We start from the raw sequence: 22,524 nt of genomic DNA on the forward strand, positions 1-22,524 counted from the left end.
ACATGCCGTTTGATGGCACACGTCTCGTCAGAGACAAGGCGGACTTGGCGCTCAAGCGCTTTAAGGGATTCCCAAGCCACGGCCCGGTCCCTTGGCCTCGCGCCCCCCGCACCTAGACCCCAGCAGTCCGCCTTTTGCCCCTTTTGTGGCTACGGAAGGGGCACCCAACCTCGTCCTTTCCCACCTGGCCACCCACCGACCTGCGCATGCTGTACAGCCCCTGCGTGGACACGGAATCCCACGCCCCGGGGATCAGGGAGCCAGCGGGTCACCCAGTACACCATCCCTCACCATCCCCCCCCTTCAGCCTCCAAGCCCTCCTAGTCCACAGGTACATCAGGAGCCAGTGGGTGGCGGATACTCCATCACCTGCCCCAATGGCAATCCATTACCTCGGACAGGTGGGTCCTCCAAACTGTCTGAATGGGCTACTTCTTCCCCTTCGAGACATCTCCTCCAGCCATGCCACCTTCATACAATAGGATATCGGAGGATTATATGGCGCTTCTTTGCGAGGAAGTCCAAGCCGTTTTGGCCAAAGAAGCTATAGAGAGGGTTCCATTGCCAGAAGTATGTTGTGGTTGCTATTCCTGCTACTTTCTGGTTCCGAAAAAGGACAAAGGTCTTCGGCCTATATTAGATCCTCGGTCCCTCAATCTTTTCCTCAAAAAGGAGAAGTTCAAAATGTTGACATTGGCTTAGGTCCTATCTGCCCTGGATCCCGGAGATTGGATGGTATCGTTGGACTTGCAAGACGCATACTTCCACATTCCAGTCTTGACGGCCCACAGACGTTACCTACGATTCGTGGTAGGTCACGAGCACTTTCAGTTTACTGTGCTCCCCTTTGGCCTTACCAGGGCCCCTCAGGTGTTCACGAAAGTGATGGTAGCAGTGGCAGCTCATCTGCGCAGGTTAGCGGTCCCCTACCTCGACGATTGGCTGTTGAAGGTGAACTCGCCCCTGACTGTTGTCTGCCACCTCCAGACTACGGTGAACCTTTTACATTCGCTGGGGTTCACTATCAGTGTCGAAGTCACACCTGACTCCTTCTCAGAAGCTCCCTTTCGTTAGAGCTGTTCTGGATACAGTGCAGTTTCGGGCATATCCTCCTGAAAAGCGAGTCCAGGATATTCAGGCTATGATACCAATGTTTCAGCCTCTGTCCTGGATTTCGGTGAGAATGACTCTGAGGCTGCTGGGCCTCATGGCCTCCTGCATCCTGCTGGTTCAAAATGCCAGATGGCATATGCGGGCTCTGCAGTGGGACCTGAAGTTCCAGTGGGTGCAGCATCAGGGGAATCTCTCCGACAAGGTCCAGATCTCGGAAGGAACTGCGAGATATCTGCAGTGGTGGTTAACAAACTATGATTGGGTCAAGGGCAGATCCCTCTCCTTTCGCCTACCAGATTTACGGTTGTGACAGATGCGTCACTCCTGGGAAGGGGTGGCCACATGGGAGAGGTGGAGATCAGAGACATCTGGTCTCTGGCAGAAACTGGGCTCCATTTCAATCATCTGGAGCTCCTAGCGATTCGACTAGCATTGAAAGCACTTCGTCCCTCCCTCAAAGGGAAAGCAGTTCAGGTGTTCACAGACAACACCACCGCCATGTGGTATTGCAACAAACAAGGCGGAGTGGGGTCGTGGACCCTTTGTCAAGCGGCCCTTCGCCTCTGGACTTGGCTGGAACATCAGGGCATTTCCCTGGTGGTTCAACACCTGGCAGGCTCCTTGAATGCCAGAGCAGACAAACTCAGCCGACGATGAGTGGTCAATCATGAATTGCGTCTCCATCCGGAGGTGGCGCAAGGTCTCTTCCTGCGGTGGGGAGAACCTTGGTTAGACTTATCGCCTCTGTTGAGAACGCGCAATGTCAGCTGTTTTGCGCAGTGGAGTTTCCAAGGCGGCACTCGCTCAGCGACACTTATCGTCGCAAGTGGAATTCAGGCCTCCTGTACGCCTTTCCGCCTATACCACTTCTGCCTAGAGTTCTCAAGAAGATCAGGCAAGACCTGGCCCAAGTAATACTGGTGGCTCCGGACTCGACACGAAGAGTCTGGTATCCTGAGCTCTTGAACATGGCCATAGTTCCTCCGATCAGACTACCCCTTCAGGAGGACCTTCTGTCGCAGCAGCAGGGGAGGGTCCTCCACCCGAACCTGTCAACTCTGCGGCTTCATGCGTGGAGATTGAGCAGCGACAGTTGACGTATTTTGACCTGCCACCCGAAGTCTGTGATGTTATCTTGGCAGCCAGGCATCCCTCAACCAAAACTGTATAAGCCTGTCATTGGAAGAAATTTGTGGCACGGTGCATCGACAAAGCTGTCGATCCTCTATCTGCTCCTGTTTCTCACGTTCTTCTCTTTATTCTTTCCCTTGCCTGGCAGGGTTCCACCTTGGGCACTCTTAAGGGATATCTCTCTGCTATCTTTGCTTTCTTGAGGTTACCAGATCAGCCTTCCTCATTTAAATCTCCCATAGTTGGGAGATTTCTTAAAGGCCTCACACATCTCCTATCCCATTCATCATGACCCAATGGGATCTGAACCTGGTCTTAACATACCTTATGTGTACCCCATTTGAACCGCTTCACAACTGTCCTTTACGGCTCTTAACTATAAAGTCTGTCTTTTTAGTTGCCATTACTTCTGCCCGCAGAGTTAGTGAACTCCAGGCTCTGTCACCTAAGCCAATTTTTCTTGCCATACATCCTGACAGTGGTGCTTCGCACAAGGGCTTCTTTTCTACCTAAGGTAGTGACACCCTTTCATGTCGGACAGTCCATCACCTTGCCTACCTTTTATGCACCCCCACATCCCTCTCATGAAGAGGAGAGACTCCACCATCTGGACCCAAAAAAAGCGTTGACATTCTATCTTGATCGTATTAAAGACTTCTGGGTGGACGATCAACTCTTTGTGGGATATGCGGGTGCAAAGAAGGGGAAGGCGGTGCGGAAGAGGACCATTTCACGATGGGTACTCTTATGCATCAAAATGTGCTATGCTCTGGCTAAAAAGCAACCTCCCGAAGGTTTGCAAGCTCACTCCACCAGAGCTACTGCTGCTACCACAGCGCTAGCACGGGGCGTTCCAGTCCTAGATATCTATCAGGCAGCAACGTGGGCATCTCTGTGAACTTTTACCAAACACTACTGCCTAGACAATCGGGTCCGAAGGGACAGCTACTTTGGCCGTTCGGTCCTGCAGGACTTTTTGGTGTGATCTTGGTTCGCAGCCCACCACCGGGGATGGTATTGCTCAGGTATCTATTCAAAGGTAAGGAATCTGGAACTAGAAGTCTCTATCAGATGTACAAGTTACTTACCTTCGGTAACAAAATATCTGGTAGAGACATATTCTAGTTGCAGATTCCTTATCGATCTGCCCATCCTCCCCGCACTGCGAACTGATTTCTAGGGACAGGAACTTTCCCTTAAGGGCCCTAGTTTTGGCGCACTACTCTGTGTTCTTCATGGCTCTGCGCTACTGGCGTGGAAAGTCCTGAAAAGAAACTGACGGCAACTCTCCAGGTTGGCACCTATATACGATGTTATCACAGTGAGCACAACGCCAACGACGCCCGCGGAGTCGACAGACGCCAACTGACGGCACGCAGAGTTACTGCTTGAAGAAAAATCTCTGGATCCGTTCTGACGCCGGGGGAAATTCAAAGGTAAGGAATCTGCAACTAGAATATGTCTCTACCAGATATTTTGTTACCGAAGGTAAGTAACTTGTACATCCAGCCGTTGGTATTAATTGTGGGCTGCCCAGTAGGAACTCTCGATGTCTGGAAGGGCGAGCCCTCCATTAGATGAGTTTTGCTGTAATGTTTTTAACGATATTCTGGGGTGGGTCCATCCCTTCGCAATCTCCTCAATTCCCCATTTATTTTATTAAATATGGTTTGGGACACCAGGTAGTAGGTTTTCTGTAGTATACGTAGAGAAACTTGGGGAGAACAGTCATTTTAAATAGGGCCGCCCTTCCCATCAGAGTGAGCGGGAGCCCCCTCAATCTCATCACGTCAGTTTGGAATTGAGCAAGGACTTTCTCTATATTTTGCCTTGCGCACCTTTCTCTATTAGTTGTGATAAACATCCCTAAATACCTGAAACCTGTTTTGGTCACAAGGAGCCCAGGTGGTAGGGCCGATTGGGCCTTGAGTCCCTCCGGGGCACAAAGCACTGACTTATCACAATTGTTTGTTTATCCTGAGTGGGCCCCATATTCACTTAAAAGATTAAATAATGCTGGGATGGTGGTCTCTGGATTAGTGACATATAAGAGGACATCGGCAGCATATAGCAAGATTTTTTTCCTACTGCATATCTGCCTTGGAGATTTGAAACCCGCTGATGTTGGAATGTATCCGCACTGCACATGCCAGAGGCTCCAACGTCAGAGCAAACAGGAGGGAGGACAAAGGGCATCCCTGTCTCTTGCCCCTTCTAATTGGGAAGATCGCTGATGTTAGCCCGTTAACCCTTACTGTTGCCATCTGGTTTTTATACAGCAAGGCCACCCATTTTCGCAGTTGAGGACCAAATCCGAATTTAATTTGCGTTTGATCCAGGAAGGGCAAATGTATTGCATCAAACGCTTTCTCTGCATCTAAGGAAATAAATACATGGGGGGGCTCTCTTTGTCTGATTCATGGTTAGCCAGTTGAATGTGCGTCCTATGTTTCAGCAGAGGTCCACCAACCCCACTATGTCTGTGAACTTGGTTAAGGCAGTAGCCTGTGAGGGTATTGTGTGTATTTAGGAGCAGTCTAGCTTGGGGGATATTAACGTCATTAAAGTCCCAAGCCACAATATGGAGTTCAGAAGTCGACTCTAGTAGGAGCTCCGTTACCTTGGTCAGTGTGGGTATTTGAAGTCTTGGAGAGGCATACACGCTCATTAAAGTAATCTCAGAGCTGTCCCTGTAGCCTCGCACCCCTACATATCTACCACTAGGGTCTACCCAGGTCTGAGTCACGCAAAAGGGGAGATTCTTCTTCAACAGTATAGAGACCTCTCTGACCCCGTTAGAGAATCCCGCATGAGTAAGGGTGGTGTATGCCCTCGCCCCAAGAATCAGCAGTGTGAACCCTGTCAATAAGTTTCCTGAGGGAAAACTACATCGGGTTGCATCTGTTTAATAAATTTTGCAACCAGTCCCCTTTTGATTTTATTCCCCAGACCATTGGTGTTCCAGGTCAGTAGCGTGAGTGGTTGATCTATCTTCTAATGTGTCAAACTGCACCAACTAGAGGGGGCTGGTCCATGTGTCTGTGCCTGTCTATCTGTGTTCTTTTATGAACAAGGTTGTGATTGCGTGTCTTGGAAACAAACCCCCCAAAAAATGAACTTATTAAACTTCATTTCCCACAACTATCCCCTTTCCCACCTCTCAAAATTTCTCCCTCATCTTGAACCACACCTCTAAAATCGTGTGAGGTCTGTAGCCCCACAACCTCCACCCCCCCCCCTCAACAATTACTTACAGTTCTGCAATTATACGAACAATGGGAGATAACTTAACCCACAAACCAGGAAGGGTTAGAGTGAGGCTGGAAAGGAAAAACAAAATGTCAGAGTTCCAACACTCGCTTCAGTCCCCTCTAACTCTGTTTAGAGTTGGTGTAGGGAGCTCCCATCCCCCCCCCTTAGTTTCAAATTAATTTCAGTTTCACCATTCAGCTGCTTGGCCCAAGTTTTTCCTCCTTCTCATCCTCTGCCAGGGGGGACTGTGTTTCCCTGCTCTAGTTCCATCAGTGTAATCTCTTGTATCAGTGGATGGGGGGGTCATCGATTTCCAAAGAGTGATCTCTCTCAGCGTGGGCTGAGACTCTGTCTCCAGGTATGTTTAGACTTTTTAGTTAGCACGTGCCCCCCTCAGTGTCTGAGGATAGTGCTGTGTCCTCTCCCAGTCCTCGGTTATCCCGTGGGGTGCCCCCTTGCCCAGTGCCATCCTCCCGACTCCTCCTTCGTTCTGATTTTGGTGTCTTGGGTCTCGCACCCCCTGAGAAAGGAGCCCCCCACCCGATCGTCCTTCCTGCGTCTTCCTGAGGGGCAGACGCTCCTCCAGCCACTCTGAAGCCTCCTCCGGGGACTGGAAGAAGTCCCACACCTGGTACAAGACCTTTACCTTTGCCAGGAATAACAACATATACTTAAGTTTCAGGGCGCGGTGTTGCTTCTGAACCTCCCTGAAGTAATCCAGAAACATCATAATTTTAGTATTATCAAAACTGATCCCCCCCCAGGCGGCGATTCTCTTTTAAGATCATGTCTCTGTCCAAGAAATTAAGGAATCTGGCAATTATCGGTTGGGGGGGAGCTCCCGGGGGCGGGGGGAGAGGTTGCGGGCAGCCAGCGCTCTCTGCCTCGTTCTATAATGAAGTATGGAGAGAACTGCCCTGTTGTGAGGGAAGCTTGTAGCCATTTAGTTAAGAATGCCCCCGAATCAGGGCCCCTCTACCCCCTCTGCAAAGCCCCTAAAGCACAGGTTATTTCTTCTGGCACGATTTGCAGCATCCTCCACTCTCCAGTGCAAGTTGTTCGTTATGGCTTTGAGCTCTGTAACTTCCCTCCTGAGGCCACTGGTCGTTTCTTCCATCTTTCAAATTCTATTTTCTGCTGTGGTGACTCTTTGAGATACCTTCCAGAGGTCCTGGCGTATGAGGGGAACTTAGTTATTGGGCGAAGCCTTGGTGGGGGGGTATTTCTGGTCTCTTGATGAGCTCCACCAAGCTGTAGTCTTCCAAACTTCACTAGCCTGTTTAGTGTCAGGGGTTAAAGTACTTGTGTTCATTGGATCCCCCCTACATATAGAGGGTACTGAAGCTGTGTTTCCCCTTCGACGCTCAGACTACAGAGTACCAAGGTCGGGGGCAGAGCCAATCGCTGTTGGGGAGTTTTCCCCAGTAGAGTACGTGCCGTGATTTTCCCCCTCAACAGGCATGGAGAAAGGGGAAGCAGAAGAGTCACTGCACAATTGGTGGGGGGGAGGCTTCTTCCCCCACTGAAGAGTCCAGAAAGCTGGGGGTCCTAAAGTGTCCCAAAAAAGCACAGTGGGAGGAAGTTGGGGCTCGTCCAATTTGATAAAGTCCTCAAAGAACTTCAGGCCCCCCAGGCATGTAGAGGGAGATCACCCGCTGCCGGCTTGGTGCCGCTCTCTCTCCTCACAGGCCTCACCGCCCGTTCCTCTCTGCTTCCTTCTAACACGCCACAGAGGGGGAGCGGGGTCATGCCCCATTCCAGTGCCGCCCTGGTCCCACACGCTGACAGCCTTTACCTTAATCAGGAGTGGTGCGGCCACTGGTACGAATCCTGCCTCTGAGTCTGTGTCGGCCGTGGGCAGCACCATGGATTGCCATGCCCCAGATCTCCCCCTTCTCTGGGCAGGGAGGGGTTCACTCAGGGCCCGTTCACCGTCTGCGGGGATCTAGTGTGGCGAGGCCGCGGGTGGCGACCCGCTCCGTCGTCTTATCGGCCCAGGCCTCGCCACGGCCCTCGTCTCAGTCTCCTGAGTGCCACGGAGCACCGTCAGCGGGCCTCCGGCTGCCCAAGGAGTTGGGATTTCATGGTTCTCTGCTCCTTTCTCTTTGCGAGGCTCAATGCGACTGCAGAATGTGTAGCAGCGCTGATGGGTGTGCAGGATTTTTATTGGATTACAGGGGATTTGTAGCGGAGCTCAGTTAAGGAGCGTCCACCATCATAGCCCCTCTGGCCACGCCCCTCAGAGTCAAGGTATTTTCATTCTGTAGGCCAAACATGATTTGCTTTCAGCAGCCTGGCCCCTTTGCACTGCTAAAGCCACCTGCCTCCTTGATCTTTATGTTAATTTGCGGAAATTGGTGAAACTTACTGCGACCAGCTTTCCATACCTTATGAAAAAGCCATTTACATACCTGGTCAGTGATGGATTGGATGCATCCAAGCAGATTTTTTAAGTGTGGTATGGACTCCATTGTCCTGCTCACACTCATGGACATACCCTTTGATGGCAAGAAGCTTTTTGGAGAGAAAGCAGGCTCCTCCCTGGAACACTTGAGAGAGCTACGACTCGCGTGCTAAGTCTACTCTCGCTAGAGTGACAGTTTCACTAACTATATAGAAAGTTTTGTGGCTAATCTGTGGGTATGCAGTCCTGATCAAGAAAACTTTCTCAGCCTTTTGAGACGCCAAAGCAGCTTTATTGCTCCTATGTCTGCAACTTTCTCTATAGGGTACATCATCACCAACAACATCAGTACCTCAGGTCTTTGCAATCTTCTGCAGGTTTTGCTGCCTTAAAATACCTCTGATTTACCCCCCCACCCCTGTTCCAACTTTCAACCATCATCGCATGCTTCTTCCCAAAGAAAGTAGTTCTGAGAACTAAAGCGACTTCAAAGTTGAGGACCCCTTTCCTCTTAGGGCAGTGCATCACCCTTCCTATCTTTTACCCTCTGCCTCTCTGCACGAAGAAGGAAAGATTACACCAGCGAAACCCCCGGAGAGCAGTTATTTTTTTATATTTACAACAACATGAAGATCAGATGTGTCAACCTGCTCTTCGTGGAGCATGCAGGTAGCATGAAAGACAATACAGTTCAAAAAAAGAACTGTGGGCTAGGTCTCACTGGAAAATACTTTGTATATAAATTTACTGCACCCCTGCCAAAAAGGAAGTGCCAGAGAGATCAGCACTTGCCAGGGTTGTTCCCTTGACTAAGATTTGTCATGCAGTGACGTGGGTGCCCCTTTATACCCTCACTAAGTACTATTGCTTGAATCCAGCAGAGAGAAGTATGGTTGTTCTGCACACTCAGTGTTCCAGGATTTCCTCGTCTGACCATTCCTTCAGACTTGCCTCCTGGGAGGGGTACTGTTTTGGAATCTGTTCAACTGTTGAAGAATGTACAGATAGAAGTATTGAATCAAAATAAAAAGTTGCCTGCCTTTGGTAACACTCTTTCGGGTGGATACTGTACCCACAGATTCTTCCCCGATCCCGTCCTCTTCCTCATTCTTAAAGGATGTTCACAGGCCACATTAAAAAGGTTCCACATTAGATTGCTGCACTGCCTCAGACTGATTGACGTTGTTACCTTCTCTCTGCATCTAAGGGCTTAGAAGAAATTGTCAAAGAACTGACTTTAGGGCACTGTGATGGACACTATATGGCTCTGACATCTCCCTGGCATTGCATCCAGGTTCAAGATGGAGCCAGTGCCCCTACTAACGTGGGAAAGCTGTGGAAAGGTTTTCGGATCTAGTCTGGTGCCTGGGGATATTCAACAGGTGAGGAATCTGCTGGTAGATAGAGCATCAGCCAGAAAGTTTGTTACTGAAGGAAAGTAGTGTTTTCATTTAGGTACTACCCTAGCAATATCCTGTGAAGAGGTACTGCCAATCCAAGTCTTTGTAAGAAAAAGTATTTTAATAATCAGTGATTTAGTCATGAATTTAAGTAGTATATTTAGGTACTGACCTAACTTTAATTGAGGCTGTTTAGACTGTAGGTTGGTCAGACAGTGGTTTGTGTTTTTTTAAGCCAGAGTGTTTGTACTAGTTGTTTTAAGATTGAGAGTCTGTTTGGGTTGTGGTAATTTCTAGAAGGCATGATTCACAGTCAGTAGGAGGGATGGTGGCTGTCACATTTACCTGGGTCAAGTCAGATCTGGAGTACTGAATTGTTATAGTTTGTGAAGTGAAAGGGACAGGGCTTGCTTTGGCCTCTCTTGGGTGTGTCTACTGCACATCCGTGCACTGAGTCCACTGAAGCAGCTCTTTTCTTGAGGCCATGGAAGGAAGCTATAGGCGAGATGGGTGTTAAGTATTCAGCACCATGCTTTATTCCGAAGGCAGAACGAGCAAGAAAGAAAATAGAATCAAGGTACCACAAGTAAAGAAAAAGTGAAGCCCGGCATCTCCATTAGTGGCCACAAGCTACTTCCACAGTCCACTGCTACACAGAAACATTATTTTATGTAACCAAAAAAAAAAGGAAAAAAACACAATGAAGTTAAAATTAGCTAAACCTATAATAGTGCATTGGCGCTTAGTACTCAAATAGTGAAAGAAAACAATTGACATTACAAGGGCCAGCCTTCCCCAAGATACAAAAAGAAGTAAAGAGGGTGAAAATAAATTAAAACAAGAGCAGGTGTTGTGTTGGCCACAGAGTGATGGAGGTTATTGTTTTCGGAATTGGGGATTCCATTAGTGGAGCTCTCGATTTTGTGCCCTACTCTTGTTCGGAATGGTTCCCTGGGGGTACCTACAGATACTACTGATCTCCGGGATGGCTGCATGAGATTCCACTGACTCCACTTCTATTATAAGTCCTGTGGAAAATTCAGAAAGATTGATTATTCCAAATTGGACACGGAGAATCTGGTATGCCAATCTGTTAGCACTCAGCATATCGTCCTCTTTTCCTCTTCCGCACAGTGTTGACCTGCTCCATAGCAGGGTGCTCAGATTCTCCACCTCAGTCCCTAAACGCTGCTACTGTGCTTGTGAAGTTTAAACTTTGCTTGCCTGATGAAGAAGGAAGATTCTGTTTTGGCTACTGTAACAAATTTGTTAAATGGTGCAAGTTGGTAAACCTAGATCATTTCAAGTCTTGCTTCTCTGATGTCCTGCACATCCTGTTGTCCTGCACTTCCTGTTGTCCCTTGCACAGCAAGGCATGGGGCTAAAGTTAAGAGCCATTTGGGTGTTATATATGTCTTCATGTGTTTCCCTGATCAAAAATCCTTGTTTAGGTCACCACTAGTAGCGCTTCCCAAAAGGTTTGCTTTACTTGTTTCCTCCTACCTCATGTATTGTTCTTCAGTAGTAGTTGAAGCGTTTATCTGATAGAGACATCTAGCCACAGATCACTTACTTTAGAATCTTCCCCATAGCACATCTGCTCATTGGTAGATTGCGTTGGGCGACTCCGTATCATCTTCCGGATGTGACGTCAGCAGAGTCCAATATAACCCCCTCGCCGAGGCACCAACGTCAGTTCCCTCTTTTCCGCACTTGCAACGTGGATCAGGTAACAGTTTGTTAGGCCATTTTCGGCCTACTTTGTGGTTTTCGACGATGGAACAGTGTGCTTTTACGGTCCTTGTCTTTATGCTATAAGCCCTCTGGGTCCTGCAGATGACAAATATCGGCTACGGACACCCACTCTGTTTGTGTGTGGTGCCTGGGAGATCAGCATGACGCCAAAGAGTGCAACTCCTGTCGGCGTCGCAGGCCAAAGGCTCTGCGAGAGCGCCGTATGAAGCTTCCAACAGTGCGGATGTCAGAGCCGTCCCATTCTTCACGTCGATCACGGTCTCCTTCTCATACTTTTTTGCATACCGAGGTCCGTCCTGGGCCCGTTCAAGGAGTAGTTCTCATAAACGTCCTAATCCATCAACATCACGCGGTAAGTCCCAATATAAGTGGTTGAAGTCGCAAAAGTTATCGCCTTTCCCAGTGTTCGGCCTCTCACCATTCCTCGGCTGAGGAGTTGAGGCCTGAGTCAACCCCGCGTTTCCCTCCCTTTCCTAGGCCTGGGCAGACTATGACCCAGATGTGTGAATTCTACAATTCCCATCATGCTGTTATGGACATCACCTTCCCCTGGAGCTTCTGTTGGCCCCGAGGAGGTGCAAGAGGTCTTAACTGTGTCCATGCTGGCGGGCTCACCCTCGGGCTTCAGTGGACAAAACCCTTACGGCGCTGGTACACAGCCCTTCGGGGTTCACACCTTTGGCGCCGATATATAATCACTGGAGGCGCTGATCGACCTTGCATCCCTTTTCCTGTCTGAAGTCAACATCGATATCGAGGATTCGCCTTCTCTGTGCAGCTCGACATTGGGTACATCACCAGTCATATCAGTTATCTCTGACTGCCCTCCTTATTCTGGGGATTCCCCTCATGATTGTACTTCTGAGGGCCATGTGGAGCAGCCTTTTATAGAGGACAGCTGGATAGCTGACCTAGCTACGGCTAGTGGTTTGGATTCTTCCCCAGCCTCAGGCCTACTTTCACCCCCTGGCCTTGCTACGGAGGCGAGTACTTCTCTAGCTGATATGTTGAGAAGGGTTGCTGTGACTTTAGATTTGGCATTTCCTTCAGTGAAATTACTCTCTGATCCTCTCATTGATGCTATCCATCAAGGACAACTGGGAGTTGAGCCTGTGCATCCATACAGTGAAGCCTTACAAGATGTTTTGTTAGGGATTTGGACTCAGCCTGATACAGGGGCCCCTGTTGATCGGGCTATATCTCATAGGCACCGACCAGCCGCAAGTGATCCAGTTTGTTTAATTAGACATCCTACTCACCATAGTTTGGTGGTACAGGCTGCTATAGCCTTGCATAATATTGAGGCTTTACCACATGTCCCATCTGATGGAGAATCCAGGAGTTTGTGTAAGACATTTTTTCTCCACGAGTTCTGCCTTACGTTCTGTGAATACGTCTTGCGTTCTGGGAAGGTTTTCACATTCAATATGGGACTCATTTGATAGTATCTTGCCTAAGCTTTCAGATGATATCAGGAACTCTTTTGCCCCTATGATTAAAGATGGCCAGCAGGCACCTAAACTAATCATTTGGCTGCGGTATGGATACTACTGACTTCGGGCCATGGCCTTTTTAGTTGCACTACGTCGCCGTGCATGGTTACGCACCTCTGGATTTTCAGAGGCAGTACGAGCCACATTAATTAACATGCCTTTTGATGGTGCTCGTTTATTTGGTGCACAGTTTGGCTCCCCTTTAAGACATTTTCGTGACAGTAGGGGTAGAACTTTGAATTAGCTTTGTTCATCTCTATCCTTTGGTCTAGTTAATACCTCCTGTACTAGAAGATGAGACATGCTTTGGCAGTGTTGTGAGACTTTTTCTATTCCACATAATGGTGGCACCTAGTTGGGTATTCCTGCTTTAAATTGTTAAGTGTAAAGTATTGGGATGTTATTCTAGAACCCTATGCAAGAGGTTTCATGCCTGATGTTTCACGGCTACTTTTATTATTATTCTTTATTATATGGTGTGAAAGTGATAGTTCTCCACTTCAGGCTTGTCAATGACAGCTTCTTAGCTGTCTATCTCTTTTTGAACCTGATAAAAGGTAATGCTGTTTACTTAACTCTGTAGAGGAGTGGGTGCTTGATAGATGATACCTTCATTGTGTGTACTTTACTCTAAGTAGACTACTGTTTTGTATGTCCGATGAGCGTGTATGTACACATATATATATATATATATATATATATATATATATATATATATGTTCGGTGGCATGTGTAGCTGCAGATACACATGCTGTGCATATTCTGCCATCTAGTGTTGGGATCAGAATGTTACAAGTTGTTTTTTTTCAAAGAAGCTTTTTCGTGTCGCAAAATCGAGTAACTCCTCCTATCGGTGATAGTGCGCATGGGCATTGAGTCCTTTGTTAGATTGTTTTCTTTCTGCCGTCGGGTTCGGCCGCGTTCCCTCTCGCTCCGGTACATCTCGGTTCTGTACTATCTGAACTTCTCTATCTTTTTCTTTCAACGTCGGTATCGTTTTCGAACGCGTTTCTGACTACGCTCTATCTGATTTTAGCATTGATATCGATTAAATGACCTTTTGGGCGCACTGCGTGCCATGCTCATGGATCGGACTCCATTTCGATTCTGCCCTCAGTGCCATGCAAAGTTCCCCTACACCGACCCACACTCGGTGTGTAACCTTTGCCTCTCTCGACCACAAAGAAGAGAACTGCAAGGGGTGCCAATCTTCCCGATCCAAAAAGACCTTGCGGGGTCGGAGAGCAAGACAGCTAGAGATGTCATCGAAGTCAGCGGAACAAACCCCCGATATCTTCGGTGAGGAACAGACACAGACTGTTCACCCACACAGCCACCTTCACCCACACAGTTTTCCACACAATCTCATGTCTCCTCACACGGGGATTATATGGGTGACAATACTTATAACATGGACCCATGGGATATATATGATTCTGACCCAATTCCATCTAATGACCCTGATCTGTATCCCACAAGGCTGTCTCCACCTGAAGACACCACGGCCTATAAGCAGGTCATTTCCACAGCAGCCACATATCATTATGTACAAATGCACTCTGAGCCCATAGACGAGGATTTCTTATTCAACACTCTACACATAAGCAATACCAATGTTTGCCAATGTTACCAGGTATGTTAAAACATGCTGATGACATTTTTAAAGAGCCAGAAAAAGCTAGGGTATTAATACCTAGGGTGGATAAAAAATATAAAACTGCAACATCTGATCAAGTTTTTATATCACAACAATTGCCACCTGATTCCATTGTGGTCAGTGCAGCTAGGAAAAGGTCAAACAGTCAGTCCACAGGGGATGCTCCTCCCCCTGATAAAGAAAGCCGCAAATTTGATGCATCAGGAAAAAGAGTGGCAACTCAAGCTGCAAATCAGTGGAGAACTGGCAACTCACAAGCGCTTTTAGCCAGGTATGATAGGACACAATGGGATGAGATGCAGGAGTTTCCGTCATTACCTCCCTTCGGAACACCAAAAAAAGAGCACAGCAGGTAGTAGCAGTAGAACGAGCTATTGCCAACAATCAGATTAGATCTGCACTAGACGCAGCTGAGACCACACCTAGGGGAATTAACACAAGTGTCATGATCAGAAGGCATGCTTGGTTACGGTCCTCAGGATTTAAATCTGAAATACAACAAGCAGTCCTTAATATGCCATTTAATAAAAAACAACTATTTGGACCTGAGGTGGATACCAACACTGATAAGTTGAAAAAGGACTTCAATACAGCAAAGGCCAAGGGAGCCCTTGACACCACACCTTTTCGGGGCACTTTTTGAAAACTTCAATTTAGAGGAGATTTTAAACCCCAAACATCACAGGCCTCAAGTCCCAACAAAAACAGGGACAACAATATTATCCCAGGGGATCTTTCAGGGGCTCCCATAGAGGACACAATCTCAGAACTAGGGGCAAATCTGCTGCCACAAGTAGTGCCTCCACCTCATCAAAGCAGTGACTTCCCCTGCATCCCCACATAGCACACATCTCCTGTGGGAGTAAGACTGCAATATTTCCAGCGGCATTGGCAACAAATTACATCAGATCAGTGGGTACTGTCAATTACCCATAATGGTAATTCCTAGAACCCATCTCCACTCCACCAAACATTCCCCCTCGTTCACACAAGCTTTCTCCCGAACACATTGTTCTGTTAAAACAAGAGGTCAAATCTCTTCTGCTCAAAGGTGCAATAGAGGAAGTTCCCATCAACCAACAAGGACAGGAGTATATTCTCTATACTTCCTCATACCAAAAAAAGATGGCACTCTCAGGCCAATCATCAATCTCAGACCTCTCAATCAGTACATTCTCTCAGAGCATTTCCACATTGTCACTCTACAGGATTCCATTCCCTTGTTACAAAGACAAGACTACTTGACAGCATTAGATCTAAAAGATGCTTACTTCCACATTTCTATCCATCCAGCACACCGCAGATATTTAAGGTTTGTGATAGCAGGCAAGCACTATCAATTCAAAGTGCTACCCTTTGGAGTAACAACAATACCAAGGGTATTCACAAAATGTCTAGCAGTGGTTGCAGCATACCTCAGAAGACAGTACATACATGTTTTTCCCTATCTGGATGACTGCCTCATAAAAGCCAGCACCATTCAAAGCTGTCATCAACACACACAATATGCAATAGGTACCCTACAGAAGCTAGGGTTCACAATCAACTACCAGAAATTTCACCTTCAGCCAGCACACATTCAACCACATCTAGGAGCAATTCTGAACACTCAATCAGCATGAGCCTACCCAAATCCACAACGAATTCAAGCGTTCCACACGCTTATATATTCCAATTACAAGTCAATCAAACTTACACAGTAAGGTTTATCATGAAGCTATTGTGAATGATGGCATCATGCATAGCAATAGTACCCAAATGCACGTGTAAACATGAGACTCCTCCAACCGTGCCTCTCACAACAATGATCTCAGGCACAGGGTCAACTTCACGATCTAGTGTTGTTGGACTGCTGGACTTCCAACTCTCTGCAATGGTGGAATCACACCAACCTATCAAAGGAGCGGCCATTTCAGGACCCTGTGCCACAGACTATGATCACAACAGATGCATCAATGACAGGTTGGGGAGCCCATCTCAACAATCTTACAATGCAGGGAGAATGGGACTCAATCCAGCAGACTTACCACAAAATCACTTGGAAGTGCTGGCAGCGTTCTAAGTAATTAAAGCATTCCAGCCACTAATTACACACAAAACAGTCCTAATAAGTACAGACAACATGACAACATTGGATTATCTACAAAAACAGAGGGGGGGGCACCCATTTCAATTGTCACTCCTAGCACAAACAATTGGGAAATGGGCAATTCATAATCACATTCACCTGCTAGCGGAATACATCCCAGGGATACACAACCAGCTAGCAGACCTCTTAAGCAGGAGGCAGCAACAAATACACGTATAGGAGATTCACCCACAAGTAATTCAATGGTACTTTCACATGTGGGGAACACCAAACATAGACCTCTTCACAACAAGCGAAAACACAAAATGCCCAAACTTCGTGTCCCTCTACCCACACCCTCGATCCAAGGGCAATGCTCTATGGATCAATTGGTTGGGGATATTTGCTTACGCTTTTCCCCCTCTCCCACTAATTCCATTTCTGGTCAACAAGATCCGCCACACCTCCCTCACTGTAATACTCATAGCTACTACGAAGACATGTCAACACTGGTACACAACGCTGTTGGATCTGTCTGTAGTACCACATCGCAAGCTTCCAAACAGACCAGACCTATTGACTCAGAACAAAGGTCAAATCAGACATCCCAATCCCAGTGTACTCAACCTGGACATTTGGCTTCTGAGGTCATAGAATTTGGATATCTACAGCTTCCATCAGAATGTATGGACATTCTAAAAGAAGCATGTAAATCTACAACCAGACAGTGCTATGCAGCTGAATGGAAACGTTTTGTATACTACTGTCAACCTAAAAACATTGATCCACTTAAAGCATCAGTACAGGATATTGTTTATTTGCTTCACTTACAAAAAGCAAATCTAGCATTTTCATCTATTAAAATTCATTTAGCAGTGATATCAACTTACATCCAAAACAGACAGCATACTTCTCTGTTTAGAATACCTGTCATAAAAGCTTTTATGGTAGGGCTTAAAAGAGTTATCCCCCCTAGAGCTCCACCAGCACCTGCCTGGAATCTTAACATTGTGCTCGCAAGGCTTATGGGTCCAAAATTTGAACCTATGCATTCTTGCGCTCTTCAGTTTCTCTCATGGAAAGTTGCTTTCCAGGTAGCAATTACTTCCTTAAGGAGAGTAAGTGAAATTCAAGCCTTCACTTTAAAAGAACCTTTCTTCCAAATTCACAAACATCAAATAGTACTTAGGACAAATCCAAAATGTTTACCAAAAGTGGTTTTACCATTTCACATCAATCAGTTAGTGGAATTGCCAGTCTTCTTTCCACAGCCAGATTCAGTTGCTGAAAGAGCTCTCAATTATTATATAGACAAAACAAAAGATTTTAGAAAATCTAAACAACTTGTTGTGGCTTTCCAACAGCCTCATAAAGGGAACCCTATGGCTAGATGGATAGTAAAGTGTATCCACACCTGCTATCTTAAAGCTAAAAGGCAACTATTAGTAACTCCTAAACCACATTCTACTAGAAAGGAAGGAGCTCAATGGCATTTTTTCGGGAAATATACCAATGGCAGACATATGTAAAGCAGCCACATGGTCCACACCACACACCTTTACTAAATACTACTGTGTGGATGTGCTATCTTGCCAGCAAACAAATGTTGGTCAAGCGGTGCATAAAACACTGTTTCAAACTACTCCAACTCCTACAGGCTAGCCACCGCTTATTTAGGAGGGGACTGCTTTTCAGTCTATGCACAGCATGTGTATCTGCAGCTACACATGACATTGAACAGAAAATGTCCCTTACCCAGTGTACATCTGTTCTTGGCATGTAGTGCTGCAAATTCACATGCGCCCTCTTTCCTCACCGGAAGCCTGTAGCCGTTGTCGTACTTTCTTATGTAAATATTTATATACTCTGCATGGACATCTTCTTTACTTACTATATATGTGTACATATACAATTCTTCACTCTTTACTTTACCCTCCTGTGGGAAAACAATCTAACAAAGGACTTGATGCCCATGCGCACTATCACAGAGAGGAGGAGTCACTCGATCTAGTGGTTCGAAAAAGCTTCTTTGAAGAAAAACGACTTGTAACACTCTGAGCCCAACACTAGATGACGGAATATGCAAAGCATGTGAATCTGCAGCACTGCATGCCACGAATAGATGTACACTGGGTAAGTGACATTTTCCATATATATATATATATATATACATATATATATATACACACACACACACACACACACAGAGTGAGATCCCTTAGCTTGTGGCTATAACACCTTCATTTGGGTGGGCGGGGGGCAGAGTTGCTCCCTCTGCTGAAGGTGAGATTTTCGATTCATAACATCTAGTATCCCTTATAGGGAACTTGTAATATTAACAACTCCATAGGTGTGTCAGTAGATTATTTAAGTAACAGGATTGTTGTGAAAAATTCTTCTAACTGGTAAAGGGCAACATGAGGGTTCTTCAAGGATTATACAGCACTAAAGGTGTCTGTTTCCTAAGTCGTTCTTTGTTTTAGTCTTAAAGGTTTTATATCAGATAGCCATCCTAGTTTGTTGGATTTTCTACACTGTGGTGTACACATTTGTATGGGCATGATCTTTGAAAATGATTCTTCTTTTTCCTGGCGTACGTCAGACTATCATTGGTCTTCATTGAGACATGTCTCTGCACTCTATTGTATATATTAGGAGTTACTCTGCGTTTTTGTGTTTGCATCCAAAGTTTTCCTTCTTATCAGAAGGGTTTTACCTTCTTCGGGGTTATTTGTTCTTCTCTATGAAGATATTTATATCTGTTGTGCAATTTGGTGTTAATGCCCTCCTTTAGGTACACCTGTTTTTATCGTGACCTAACTCTACTTGTTGTAGATTACGTTGACAATTTAATAATTTTGTGTCATTAACAACTTTTCTAGTTCATCTGTGGATGAGTCTTATTTATTATAAGATTCACATATTCACCTTTGTTTCCGCCACTTTACCAAGGTCCTTTTTAAAAAACATTTTTATATATATATATATATATATATATATATCTATATCTCATTGGTTACTACATAGGTATTTGTGTATCATATTCCTATGTCAGTAGTATGTTTTATCATCAATAGCTACTTTTCATGGAGGAAAGTATATTTATATGCCAAATGGTTGCTATTGTTGTCTTCAACTCCTTGTTAAAGAGGATAGTAGTATGTGTTTTCTGCAAGAGATAAACATTCCAACTGTGTCTTATAGTGTGTATCTGGTAAGATATACCTTTACATGGTAAGAGGTATTGTTCAGTAGTATGCTTTGCTGCTCTGTGTTCTAACAGGGTATGACATGCAGTTTTGATCTACATATAAGAACAATTACATTTATATTCATGACCTCATTTGGCAGTACTGTCCTACAGTCATGGGTAGAGTTGTTTTAATCATATTTTCTTAAATTTTGTGATATCATTACTGTAGTCCTTTCTACAGTATTGATGAGGTGTTCGTGCATGGGTTCACATCCCCTTAGGAGAGCGATTAGTTTAATATTCATTCTGTTAGATTGCCTCTAACACAGATTAGTATTGTTAACATATTTTTTTCCTTATTCCATGTTCTTGAATGTTCATCACTCCTCACAGGTGATTCCTCCCACTGGTCTTAGGTCATGAAATATGTAATGGCTCCACCTACATTATTATGAATGCCCAGTATTTTTCTTTGTTCTTGACTAGTTTTGTTTTAGGGACAGATTTTTTTGAGTATCGATCATGGGTGATGCTATCTCCATGCTATTAAAGTTTTTGTGATTTTATTTTTACTACTGTGGTTCTTTACACAGTTCTTTTACTAATGAGGGCGTCTTTCCTCATAGATATTCTTATGAATGCATTTTCCATCTCTTTAATACTAGGCCGGTTTTCGTGTTGTTAGAGACGTTCTGCGTTGTTGGGTCAATTCTGACACACATTTGACATATTAACATGGATGAGCTTATTCCCATGTTTTTCATGTCTTCAGGTTTTCTATGACTGCTGTTCCTTCCACAGGTTTTGATGTCATACAGTATATTGATACTCAACTTAATTATTATGATTTTCCAGTCCTTTTCTCTTTTTCTAGAACGGATTTATGATACTTAGAGATTTTTTTGGGAGGTCTCAGTTCACTTTCCCTCCTGAGTTACTGTGACTGTGGTATCTGATTCTAAAGTAAGGAATCAGATGAACAAGTTACTTACCTTTGGTAACACATTATCTGGTAGAGAAAGGATCTAGCTGCAGATTCCTTAACAACCCTCTCATCCTCCCCGCTCTGCGAACTGGGTCCTTTTTGGTCTCAGAAGATTTTTTTAATACAAATTAACACCTAGAATTTAAAATTCAGTGATTATTTGACACAAAGGTGTCAATAGGCAGTTTCTATGTGTGGCTCCAAGTTTTGAACACGGGAAATAGTAATGGAAGAACCTGATGGTGGCAAGGGGGTTATTTTGGACTTGGCTGACGTCACATCTGGTGGACAATGTGACTATGGAGTTGTGAAAGGCCCTCTACTGAAGCGCAGACGTGCTATGGTAAAAAGTTTGCAGATCCAGGCTCACGCCCGGGGAAGTTTCTAAAGGAAGGAATCTGCGGCTAGATCCTGTCTGTGATAATGCGTTACTGAAGGTAAGTAACTTGTTTGTTAAGTTGCTTGATGACATCCTCATTCGATCTGATGCACACCTGCTCATTTATGCTGTTTATTTTGAGGATAGTTTTTTTTGGTTTTTCTGGCAATAACTTGACCTCATATGGTCCGAGAAAAACAGGCCCTCTAATTTTGTCCATCCCTCATAGTTTTTTACCCAAATAAGTTGGGCCTCGCACCTGTCCATCTCTCTTACCAAAGGTTGTGGCTACATTTCATATGGGCCAGTCTTATACCCTACCATCTTCAATCCTGCCTCTTCATCTAACCAAGGAGGAGTAATGGTTGCATTGACTGGACTCCAGAATTGTAGTGTCATATTACATTAACCGCACACAACAGCAGATGATCAGCTGTTTATGGGCTTCTCTGGAACTACAAACGGCAAAACAGCACCATTTTGTGTTGAGCCATGCTCTGTGTCACAATCTGTTAAAGAAAGATCCTGTGTAGCACCTTTGTGCGCATTCCACTAGGGCCATGGCTGCCTCCATGGCCCCCTTCCAGAGATGTTCCGGTTTCCAACATCTGCCATACGACTACCTGGACATCCTTGCATATTTTGCCGGATGGCACTTAATGTACTCTGGGGTAGTCCTAACCACAGGAGGAGGTGCGGCTAAGACTGCATGGCGCCAAATGTTTTCGGGACCCCTCAGAAGTCGGCGTTAGTTTAGGAATATGTGGGAAGATTATATATTTACTGACGGTAAGTAACCTTATGTTTGCTTTCCTTCAAATCTTATCTAGATGCAGTGGAATTTTGGAATACCTGGAAAAGTAGGCTTCTGCATTTGGGATCAGAACTACAGATAAACACTGTGTGCCTCTTGCAGGTTTAGGTTCCCAACTTACAAGCGTTAAAAACATGCTTTTTAGCCCAAGAAATTGACTGGGCCTATTGAAATAAACATATTGTTGCTTATTAACTCGTTTCAAATTGCAGAATGCTTTAAAGGAATTATCTGTGGAGGCAGTGACGTGCCAGTTTATTGCTCATTTAGCTGGAATTGTCCTGCTAATTCTTTTTGTTTTAAATACAGACAACGTTTCACTTGTGCTTGACGAATTTAATGTTGATTAATCAGTTTATGAATGTTTTAAATTGCATGCTTATTTAGTATCTTTATTAATAAAAATACAAGTATTGTGTTTTATACTTCGAAATATTAATCATTTTGTGGTTTAACGTTATTTCCTTGAAATTAATACTGACATTTTAACCCAGTGCAGATGTTTGCAAAAAATGGGCCTGAGTCTCAAAAGACTTTGCATTTGCAAAGTCAGGGAATCTGTCTTTCCAAGTGGAAATTTTGAAATCATATGTCCAAGTGCTTTGAGATTTTAGTTACAGTTAAGAATAGCAAATGACACATTGCAGTCTCTTGTTAATCGCAAGACAAAGAGGGAAATCAAGAGGGATTACTTTCCCCTACGATTCGCAGAGGTATGCACAGTGGGTTAGGATCACAAATCACAGTGTGCTTAGCGCCTGCGAAGGGCGGGTGCTGTGGATTTATAAGTGTAGGATCTTACACGCATCTTGTGCAGGCTGCAGACATCGGAAGCTGTAAATAGTGCACCACGAATCCCCAGCACTCCCTAATGTCAGAC

The 22,524-nt window shown here is 45.3% G+C and overlaps 1 protein-coding gene across 3 annotated transcripts in view; it reads left to right on the forward strand.

Moving 5' to 3' along the window:
* NAP1L4 (nucleosome assembly protein 1 like 4) overlaps positions 1–22,524 on the forward strand; it is a 597,513-nt gene that overhangs the window by 543,768 nt on the left and 31,221 nt on the right. The gene's annotated exons all lie outside the window — the stretch shown is intronic.

This window comes from Pleurodeles waltl, chromosome 3_1, assembly GCF_031143425.1.
Source record: "Pleurodeles waltl isolate 20211129_DDA chromosome 3_1, aPleWal1.hap1.20221129, whole genome shotgun sequence".
NCBI lineage: Eukaryota > Metazoa > Chordata > Amphibia > Caudata > Salamandridae > Pleurodeles > Pleurodeles waltl.